The sequence below is a fragment of the Epinephelus moara genome, chromosome 8, assembly GCF_006386435.1.
Source record: "Epinephelus moara isolate mb chromosome 8, YSFRI_EMoa_1.0, whole genome shotgun sequence".
Lineage (NCBI taxonomy): Eukaryota > Metazoa > Chordata > Actinopteri > Perciformes > Serranidae > Epinephelus > Epinephelus moara.
Genome location: NC_065513.1, coordinates 42191852 through 42203332, shown reverse-complemented (window position 1 = coordinate 42203332; position 11481 = coordinate 42191852). Strand labels below are relative to the sequence as shown.

The following is an 11481-nucleotide window of genomic DNA, read 5'->3' as shown; positions in this document are numbered from 1 at the left end:
CTCATATTTTAGTAGAATTAATCTCTGATCCTCACATGAGAAATACTTTTTTTCCCCTCACATACGGCGCTCTGTGAGGACGCTCAGTGACGCTGCGCTTCTCTCATGATTGTGATTGGTCCGCTGCATGCGCATTTACGGCGCTTGATAAAGCAACCCTGGGTTGAGTTACCGAGTTGATATCCAGTGTCATGATACCGATTATCCTGATTGCCATTGTTAGGGTTAGTCAACCCAGGATAGGTCTGGGTAACCCAGGAAAGGTTGATCTCGCTTCGTGATACAGGCCCCTGCTAATGTCCAAACCTTTGCATCAAGACTTAAAATAAGATTCCTCTTCACTCATTTATTGTATCGTCTACAAGCAAAATATAAATAGTGCCAAAACTTAAAAATTAAATCAACAGCACTGCTCTCACTTTCATCTTGTGCTACATTCCTGCTAATTAAAAAAAATCCCTATATAAAGATAAGACTTAAAAAAGGTTCTTTTACACCTGAATTCAGTGCATCTCCTGTGGATACGTCTCTGCGGCTGTAATATTTTTTTTTTTACAGCACCATGATACGCTGTCCATTGGTGCTATTATGGATGACTGAGTTGACACTGGACAAGGACGGGCATTGCCAAGGTAACATTAGTGTTGTTATTGTTGGCCTTCATGCATTCATCACGCTGCAGGTTATAGAGTTTTTTTCAGAGGTTGGTGTTGCTATGCGGCGCAGTCACAAGTCTCATGCACTCTTTGCATATGACTTGTTCTCTCCTAAACCTGAAATACTTCCTAACAACAAATAATAATGATTAGTGAACAGGTGATTTTCATTTAGCCCGTCTGGAGTCAAAATTTTTCACAGAGTTTTTTCATAGAGTGCTACTGCAGAGTGCACACGTAGCAGCTCCATCAAACTGGAGGCTGGCTGTTAGTTTAGGAAGTGATTGATTTAATGTGCAACGGAGTTTTCTATGAGCAGAGCACACATTTCAAATGTTAATATCACAGCGGATCATGTTCATTTATTGTGGGAAGTCAATATTGTGATCGTGATAAAAAATTTGATGAATTGTGCAGCCCTGCAGTGTCTTGATAGTATATTGATATTGTGATGTGACACTAGCTATTGTTTTAGATTTTGGGCATCATAATATCGTTAGTGTTGTCTTTTCTTGATCTTAAAGACCACAATACAATGAATTGATGTAATTTCCTGAACTAACCAGACTGACCCACCTCGTCACTATATCCATATTATGGATGATCATTCATAAAAAAACTCATTGTGTAAATATTTTGTGAAAGCACTGATAGTCAACTGTACAATATCATTGCAACATTTATATTCATTGATTCATTCAAACCTTTATGTAAGACTCAGGAAATCAATTGAGTGAGACCCTCATTTTCAATGATGCTGAGCAAGGTATCATACATATATATATTAAGGTATTTGGTCAAAAACCATGTGGTATTTACTTAGCTGTAATAATTTGTCTCGACAGGCCCAGGGTTTACACTAGACTTTTTTTTAATGGCCAATATGGCCATTGAAATTCCAGAATTCCAGCCATATAGAACAGCAAAATAGCCATATAAATGCCCATATTTAAATGGCAATAAAACACTTTAAATTGAATAACTTAAAAAAATAAGCTCGGCTAATGAAGAAGCAGCCTATTGAACAGTGACTAATCAGAGGTTTAGTAGCAGTGGCAAAGGTGGCAAGCGTCACCATAAATCGCCAAGGCGTGGTGGTGGTGGAGTGACGCGCATCTACGGTCTATGAGGAGACCCATGGTGTGTTGAGGATCTTCCTGTAGAAGTTGATCGGTAATGCCGTCACAATGCAGAGAACATGGTCCACACTGCCTGTGTGAGCAGCGTGTGTACATTGCTGAACTTTTTTCGTGCCTTGGAGCAGTTACACTGCCCGCGTGAGCAGCGCTTGGTTTCAGTAAAAATAGACAGTGAATATGGTGTTTTGATAATCAGATTTACATTATACCACCTTTCATTACAGTCTCATTGTCTTATTCTGTCACAGACATCAAAAACTATAAATGCTCTTTTTTAACTCACCCTTTCCTGTTTATGTTTCAAAATAAAAGCTCTCTGACAATGTTTCTATGGACAGACTCCCTTCAGTTGTGAACACAAGGCCTTTTTATTGTGAAATACTTGCAGGACCGCGTTCTTCACAATGCAGCGGCTTGCACGGCTCTGTAAAAGGTGTGAATACCAGCTTTTTTGTTGTGGTAATGCAGTGTTCATAGCCGCAGGCAGTTCTGCAGCAGCACTGTAGCAGCAACACTGTCTGTGTGAACACCACAAGTGTACGAGTTGCAGCAGTGAAGTGTAGCTCATACAGATAGTGTGGCCTGGGCATAGAGGAGGACTGTGACTGCCGTGGATGTGGCGTTTGCTCTGAATATGAGGTTTTCTATTTCTCCATTTCCGCCCGTCCAGACTAAAACACAGCCCCACTTGTATTGGTATCGGCCCAGAATTTCAAAAATGGTGCATCCCTACTGTTAATTCCTTGAACCCATGCAAAATCAGTTAAGCTGTTTGATTTAATACGAGTAATTGAAGAATAGAATTGCTCCAAATTCTGTGTTGGTTTTCTTGGTTAGATTGTATGTTAACTCCTGCAGGACGAGGTCATTCACCGTTAAAGCGCCCATTTGATTGTCTTCGCACTAAGTCTGGTGTTTCAGTCCTACATGAGTTGTTCGTTCCAGGTCGTCCTCCTCACGACAGTTTTCTGTCTCTGCTGTCAACTGGTGAAACTCCCAGAGATCATTTTTCTAAGAAAATGAGAAGCTTTAGTTTGTAGTGGCAGTCGAATTGGACAGAGAGAGTTGTGTCAACTGAGAGGATTTGGGGAGCAACCTTTTGATGCATGAAAGCTGCTGAGGTTGTTGGACTGCAGCATCATTGGCAACGTAAAAAATCATCTCTGTTTATATGTTTTTTTGAACGCTGCATTTGGCATCTCACACCGAATTTCCTCTCAGAATAGGGAACAGCACTGTTGGCGAATAAAGGAACTTTTTGCCTCCAAAATTTCAGTGATTCAGGAGGAAAAAAAAACACTTTGGTTTTAGCTCAACAACCATGGATTTAGTGTTTATCCAGACAGGGTTTTGTAAGGGTTACGTAAGCACAGCGGGTGCTCACAACCCAAAAAGTAATGTGTAAATCCTTTCACATCACACTTGTTTAAAACAGAAAAACAAAACTAGGAGTTTAAGTTTTTTTCACAACAGTAACAACACATAAAGCACAGGGAAGCTGCTGTATCAGTCATGTGTGTGATGCCAACCCCCTTGGAAAAGTCAAAAAGTATGTTCAGTATCAAAACTCTTGCTACAAACAGGACAGCACCTTGTGTTGGGAGAGTTAATATTTTAAAAAGCATCCGATCATTCATATTTTAGAATCTAAAGACAGAAACATTCTGTAAAAGGTTGCAGGTTCGACCCTCTGCCCGCCTCTGTGAGCTCCAGACTTTGAAAGTGGATTTGAAAGTGCAGTTTACAGCTTTATTTGATGCCTCAGGTGTTGAAGCAGCAGGTCTGCTGGGGTACGCTGAGGTGAAGAGCCTGTGATAACTCTTCTCCCAGGCTGTGGATTGTACGAGGTGAATGGATGTAGTGAATTGGCCTCAGCCCATGAAGCCTGCCTGGACTGATGCCCAATACTACGCTGCTGGATATTATAATTAGTTTCTTACAGTGGGACTTTATTCAGAGTTCACACAGAGCTCCCGGGCACGTCTGGGAAAGAAATTTCATTCTGTGCGCGTCCTCAAAAATATAGGGCTGCACTAAAAACAGATGGGAATCCTGTGTCAGGATGGTTAAACCAATGAGATGAAACTCATAAATCATAAAACTCAAAACTTGAACATCAACAGTAAACAGTGTAGCTTTTTGACTGGGGGTGTTTATTGATTGTCCAGATACAGTATGTAATGGCTAATCTTTACACTACTTCTATAATACTCGAGGCATTCAAGGGGAGTTTAAGTTTAGCTTCTCCTTATTTTCTGTTACATTACGGATGTAACAATACATGGTACGTATTGAACGGTTCCGCTTTTGGTTTGGTTTACATTACAAACCAAATGATACGTTGCACTAATCCTGTTACATTTGGAAAATAAAATATACAGCTTAAACTGTGTTTAATATTATGTTCTCAGTGCTGCTGAGCCCAACAAGACAGCCCACACAAACTAACAGGCGACATGCTGTCTGCCCCCCCACCCCCAAACTAGAACATTCTACTCCAGTGAGACACGCTGGGAGGCAGCTACGCTAAGCTAGCTTACTGCAAGATGGTTTAGTAACTCCATTACCAGACCAGAAATAGAAGCTCCTCAGATAACCTACAGGGCTGGTGTTTGGAGCCACTTTGGTTTCGCTATGAATTATGAGGTCAATAGAGAGGGGGTGGTGGAAACAAGCCACCTCACAGCTACAGTCTCTCCTTAGCAGTTAGCTGAGTAGCATACACAGTCTGTGGTTGCACAGCACAGCCTGAGAACAAAAGGTGCCACGGGGCTACAGCCTCTCGATCAGCAGCTAACAGCAGCTGATGTAAGCACAAAACACACATCCACAGCAGTGAGCAGGACGCTGTCACCTAACTACACTGAGAACACCAGCCACACTGCCTGCATGAGCAGTGGGTGTGCGTCACTGAACCTCTTTTTCTTGTTTTTTTTAGTGTCTGAATTAACAGGTTGGAGCAGTCACACTGCCCACGTGACCAGTGCCCAGTTTCAGCAAAACTAGACAGTGAATATTAGGTTTGATAATCATACTGAATTTCATTGTAGAAGTACAGCACTCATAGCCGCAGGCAGTTCTGTAGCAGCGCCGATGCAGCAACACTGTCTTTGTGAACACCGCATGCATATGAGTCGTAGCAGTTCAGCAAGATAACTGTCAAACGCTGCTCTTACTGGTGGCGTGACCCGGGCATAGAGGAAGATTGGGACTGCCGTGGATGTGGCGTATGCTCTGAATGTGGGTTTTTCAGTCCTTCTCCATAAAAAGTCTCAATTTCCGCCCATCCAGACTAAAATGCAGCCCCGGTATCGGCTATCAGCCAAATGTTTTTTGAAACATCACTGTTGGTCTCGGCCCAGAATTTCAAAATCGGTGCATCCCTACAGTTAATTCCTCAAATCCATTGCAAAATCAGTGACGCTGTTTGATTTAATACAAGTGATTGAAGGGCAGAATTGCTCAAATAAAACAACAACCTCTGAACCAGGGAACAAGAGCCGCTGCGTGGCTACAGGCTCTCATTTAGCAGCAACGTTAGCACAAAGCACACGACCATAGCAGTGTGCAGGGTAGCCGATTCATCCAGACAGACTGAAAGGTAGTGATGGCTGTTTAGCTTGTGTTTATATGATTGTGGCATTTAACAGAGATCTGTATTCATTTATTTGTAAGACTGAAAGAGCTCAGAGAGCTCATGGGACGTAGCGAACTCTCCGCCGACTCATAGCGGGTGAAAGAAATGACTGATACTATGTGCTCCAGTGTCAGTAGCGTAGTATTTATGCTGTAGGTAAGGGGTGGCTCTGTTAGCAGGCTTTTAGAACCACCCAAAAAATTCCACAACGGTCTGACTCCACATCCAGTCCTCCAGTCTTTTCACATGTTTTTAACAAGTATATTCTAATATGTAGAATGTGTTTAGAAAATAATCACTGATTTTGCTCTACTCAGACTTTAACGAGCTCATTTCAGCCAGACAGTAACTCCTGCTTTATACAAAAAAGGACGATGATATTTTCCTTGTGAAGAAGACTCCTCTGCTGTAGCACACATGGCCTCGGTGACAATTACATTTTGAAATAATGTTATGCATGAGTTTTTTCTACAACACTGAACCCTGAGGAAACACCCTCAGCTCCCCTTATGGAGATTTGTCAGAATCCATCAGTGTGAATTTAAACAGCTGCGATGTTAACGCTGCATTCGGCTATCTGTCTCTCTTCATCTACACAGCTGTGTGATGCTGCCATGAAGCTGAAAAAGTAATGCAAACTGAAAATTCCTCACGTGTCAAATTGCCACAGTAAAGAATAGAAAGTCATCAGCAAGAGCATCCTCAAATATAGCCCTGTAATGGGGGCAGTCATTTCCTCAAATATATAAAATCCTGCAGCAGCACGGAGACGTAGAGGAAGCAGAGAGGTTTGAAATGGAAACGTACTGTAAGTGTCAGGTTTACTCTCCGCTGAGCTCCTCGGAGCTGAGCTCAGAGCGGCCGGTCGTGCACGGCCACATGATGTCTCCATTACCTGACTGAGACACACACACACACACACACACACACACACACTCACACACCACCTGCTGCTCGTACACACCGCAGGCGACTCGCTTCATGTGTCACTCTGTTCTGATTGGTTTCGGGCAGTGCAAGGAGCTGAAACTGCATCCAGGAGGTGATCTGCAGCTGCACTCTTATTAAAGTCTCCTGACTGCCTTATTAGTTATCGTTTAATGAGTGGACACTGGGGATGTCCTGGTGCTGGTGCTACTGGAGACACATTATAATTGTCTGATACTTATTGTAGCCAGCTGCATCTTGAAGCTGAGTCTTTACACATTACGAGCAGCTGACAGCTGATGATGTGTTGAAAACTCAGATGAATTTATGGAGCATTAATCTGGTTTCTCAGGAAATTAATGGATTTGTTGTTGAAATCGTTGATCCTGTTTTTAAAGAGAGGTTAGGAATAAATGTCAAATCACAGATCAATAGGTAGTTATCAGTGCACTAAAGACCCGAGTAATGATTTCCTCTGAGGTGTCCTGGAAAGAATTGGCACTAATTATAGGTAAAGTAGAGATAGTGGTTTAATTGGTGTACTTTAGTGAAGTCATCCTAGCTGATTGCTAAACCAGTGTAACCTAATGTTTCAGTCACAGGCATGAGAGTAATTCAACATATGCAAAGACTAAAGGTTCCAATAATAAAGACAATATTCACAATATTCATCTTTGTATCCGCAGCTGCTCAACATAACTGACTAACTATAAATAACAATACATAAATACATATACAACATGTACAGTGAAAGTATTCCGCTGGCTAACACTGGCACATTTACAGTAATGGTGATCTGAATAAGAGTTCAAATTCTTTATCGTCACATGCGTAACAGTTACAGTAAAACAGTCACTGACTTTGAAATTCTTGGAGCTCAGTAGTTCTGGACCTGAAAATTCGAGTGTTCAGGTACAGTATTCGTTCACTGGATAGGTATTCAGTTTCCAGTTTTGAGATTTGGATACACATGTATATATTTTTTATTTAGAAATGACAATAGAGAAAGTCTCTGTCTTTCTATTTATCATGAGAGCTCCACTTCACTGTGCGCACAGTTGGTAAAAGTCCACACACAGTAACAGAGCTAACTGTTAGCATCACATGGCTAACATTACCTAACGGTTATTAACAGGTTTAATAACAGAGTCAAGCTGTTTCAGTGTCAGTGTGAATCAGTTGGGGCTGTTTAACATCTCAGTGTTGGATGTTAGCTGCTGCTGCTAACATGTTGGGAACATGTTGAACTGACCGCTCATCAGGAGGAGAGCAGCTCCGAAGACTCCTTCAGTGCTTAAACTTGTTGAAACACCGAATCTTAAGAATGAATCTTAATTTTTTTTGGCGCTGCTTCTGCGCTTCCATTTCACAGCAGTTGTCAGGTCTCGTCTCCGGTTCGGGGCCTATTATAATCAGCATATATCTAGGTCTATATTTCGTCCATTAAACTACTCTGCTATTCTTCAGTTTACTGCACAGCGTACCACCCAGTGCCTGCCCTCCAGTCTCTGGTTAACATTACTAACATTAACCTAACATTAGCCTGAGCTAGTTGGCAGCACTGCTCCTTCAGTGATTAGCGCTGGAAAAGCTGCGCCGACCCAGCAGCATTGGTGTGGAAACATTGTGCCCACCCTCTGGTCTCCCCCCAGGCAGCGCCGTTGAGTAGGCGACTTAATCTTGAGCAAACCCCTGTTGATATTGTTGTACTGTTGGCTCTGTTAGCACCCTTAAGCGTCAACACAGCTGGTGGTGCTAACATAAGCCCCTTTTACACTGCCAGATTTTCAGCGAATGTTGGGCCGTTTTGCCGACAAGCTGCGAGCGTTTAGACACACAGAGCCGGATTGGCGAGTTGATCTGAGGTGCCCAATTTTCCGCCTCGTAGCGTAGACATATTGGTGGAACCTTTTTAGTTTAAACAGACCGAAGCGGCCTTCCGCAACGGGAGGGGCTGTTGAAGACTTGTGGGAGGAGCTGTTGATGACGCCGCACGTGCGAGCCACTGGCGGTGGATAAACAGGAAACAGCTGATAGCAGGAATTAGCGAGCAGCTAGTAGCAAGAGGGAAACACAAACCTGACAGACACTGTAAAGATGAGCAACTGGGGAGACAAGAAATTGCGTGCCCTCCTTGTCCTCGCAAATGAAGAGGCCATTAACCGTCAGATGACGGGGACGGTGAAGAACGGGCCGACTTACGAGAGAATCGCCGAAGGACTGACCAGCCGCAGCTGGTACTAGTAGCTAGTTCCTACCCAACCAGGCTGGTGCACAGTGCAGAGCGGCCAAGGCTAACGTTAGCTTTGAAATGTGGCAGTAAAGCTCACTGAATCAGTGGATTGCTAGACTAAAAGAAAAGACCTCATGTATTTTGTGTCATTTTTGTGTTGTTGTTTTTTTCTGAAAAATTAACTGGTTAGTTGCCAGTCCATAGGTGTCAGGCCATCGTAGGCAAAATTAACCAAAACATACCAATGTTTTTTTCAAGTTTTAGCCCTTTTACTACAGACCATGCAAACTTAACACCGCAGCTGAACACAACATTCTTAGACTATGTTACTTTAGACATTTTCTACAGTTCCAGGCAACCACTGGTTTCCATTATTCTTCATACAATATAAAAATCAATCAGCAAACTCTGATGAAAATGAATGCAGACTTGATGGTTTACAAATCACAACAAGTTTCACAAGTCCACAAACTGCTTTTCATATCAGAATGACTTGAAAACCATTGGAAGCTTGAAACGGTAGCGTAATGTCTAAAGATGACATTTGAAAATGGTCATCAAACATGCAGAGTGTCCATGGTTTGAGGATAATCTTGTGCACACACTGGTATAGCCCCTTTAATGCAGGAACAATCTTTACCTGATTGACAGAAAGCCTCTCTCTGTCAGAAAACATCTGCAGTGAAAATGATTTCCTGCAGCGATTCACACTGACACACACTTGTAAACAGAAACACACCCGCATGCAAGAAATGTAAACTTAATCTGCTGTATATAAAACTTTCCAGGGCCGAGCCAAAAGTGCTTTACAAACAGTATAAGGATAATAAAGAAGATAGTACGGCAAGCAATAAAAATGCAAGGCAAGCTCCTTTCTGTGGACTAGAATAATAAAGCAGGTCTGAGGAGGCAGCAGCTCTCTCAGCTCTCTGTTCTTTCTCATAATTTCCTGGCAGAAATCCTCCTTTGAGTCTTCGTCGATACAAAGAAGGTTTTATCTGGGAGATGCAGCGACCGGCGGTTCCATTTCTACTTTATGACAATATCCTGACACTCACAGTTTGACTCAATTTTCTCCTCCGCAGAGAAACTTTTCAAATTGTTGAAAAAAGTTTTGGCATTTTTCCCTCTCTCACAGGCTGATTGACTCGTTTACTATTAGGCTTCGCTGCAGAGAGTGTCGGTGTCGAGGTCCTTCATGCAGCGCCGGGAGGTGACTGGTTCATGTCCCCACACCTGCTGATTGGAGACAGGTGTTAGAGCTCAACGCTCACTGAAGCTGTTCGGTGTCTGATAATCAGACTGAGCTGACATTTTGTTTACTTCATCCAGGCTGACATCCTGTTCTTGTGCCTTCTGTTTGTTTCGGTTCACCCTGATACAGGACTGCAGAGTACTTATCACTGTCCTGCACGGCCTCATCTCAGGACTTTGGAGACACTTCAGTCGCTGATCTCATGAAATTTGTTTTAGGGGAGAAATGTTGAAAATAATTGGATTGTAGGAAGTCTTATTAGCAACTTTAAAGCTAGAAAAAAAACATGGTAACTGGGGTGGTGAGGAAGAAATCCTGCACCAGCTATGATTTAACATTTATTGTACTGACATCAATAAAAGAGACTCTCAAAGCTGCATTAACAACAAGCTCTAAACACCATGTTGACTTATCGGCGCCTTATAAACTGGGAAATGTGTTGCCTATTAACATCCAGCAGACAGGTTGCTGCATGTCATAGCCCCTCCCTCTCCTGCCTTTCCTGTCTATCTACAGTTGTCCTGTAAAGAAGGGCAAAAATTCCCTTAAAATAATCTTAAATAAATTTAAAAAAGACACCAAGCAACAGCATCAGTGTTGGGCAGTGTTGGGTGCGTTACTCTAAAAATGTAATATATTACTTTTTACTTGTTATTCTTTTCAAAATTAATAATAATTTTTTAAAGATTATTTTTTGGGCGATTTTTGCCTTTATTAATCGGACAGCGAGGATAGACAGGAAAGGTGGGAGACAGAGGGACTGGTGGAGCAACATTTCCTCCACCACATATCCACCCACAAGCTTCATTACTTATTTGTAGCTGCAGCTGCCCACGAGTAAAATCCAGTGTTGGTTGTTTAGCTAGCGCAGGGCTAGAGTCGACCTCTGCGGCTGAGGAGGGCTCACCTTTGGTCGGGTGTATTTCCTGGAGCTTAACATTGTTGTGCTGTTGTTCATAGTCGATGATATTGTCATATTTTCTCCCGACAAAATCATGGATGGGTACGAGTACTCATCTGCATTTCTGAGTTCATTTGATCAAGATTTTTATAGATTAAGACCAATAAACAACACTGTCATTGTGCGCTTAACATATTGTGGTGTGTTGCGGCTAAACGGGTGGAGTTTCCCAGCATGCTGTGAGAGAATGTTTTTAAGGTCATAAGCCGAAGAAAAAAGTTTAAATGTGGTCTAAATCACTCACGTTACACAGTAATTCATGTTTATGTATTTCACAATGGTTCTTATAGGTTACAGTTAATGTTGTGGTTAGGGCTGCCCCCCTAATAATCGACCAAACGCTAGTCGACCAGAGAGGTCATTAGTCTGCAAGATTTCATTGGTCGCTCAGTCTCAGAAAAAACAAGCAAACAAAAACGTGAAACTCTATCAGGAGCTGCGCCTTGTCAAAATAAATCCAAACCTCTATGACTGGACCATGTGTGAGTTTAATTTGAAAGGACAGACACAGGAAGTGTCCACGCTCAGCAGTCAGACAGGAGTCAGGTTAATTTCCAGGGCTGGTACCTGCGGTTATTCCACAGGCTAGTTAATAACATGTCGGGCAGGAAATCCAAAGTGTGGGATCATTTTGAGAAGGTGAAGGACGAACCCAAGGTGATATGTAAACTCA

At 42.4% G+C, this 11481-nt stretch overlaps 1 protein-coding gene across 3 annotated transcripts in view; it reads left to right on the top strand.

Moving 5' to 3' along the window:
• Positions 1 to 11481, top strand: part of LOC126393832 (spermatid perinuclear RNA-binding protein-like) — a 139312-nt gene that overhangs the window by 17059 nt on the left and 110772 nt on the right. The window lies entirely within an intron of this gene.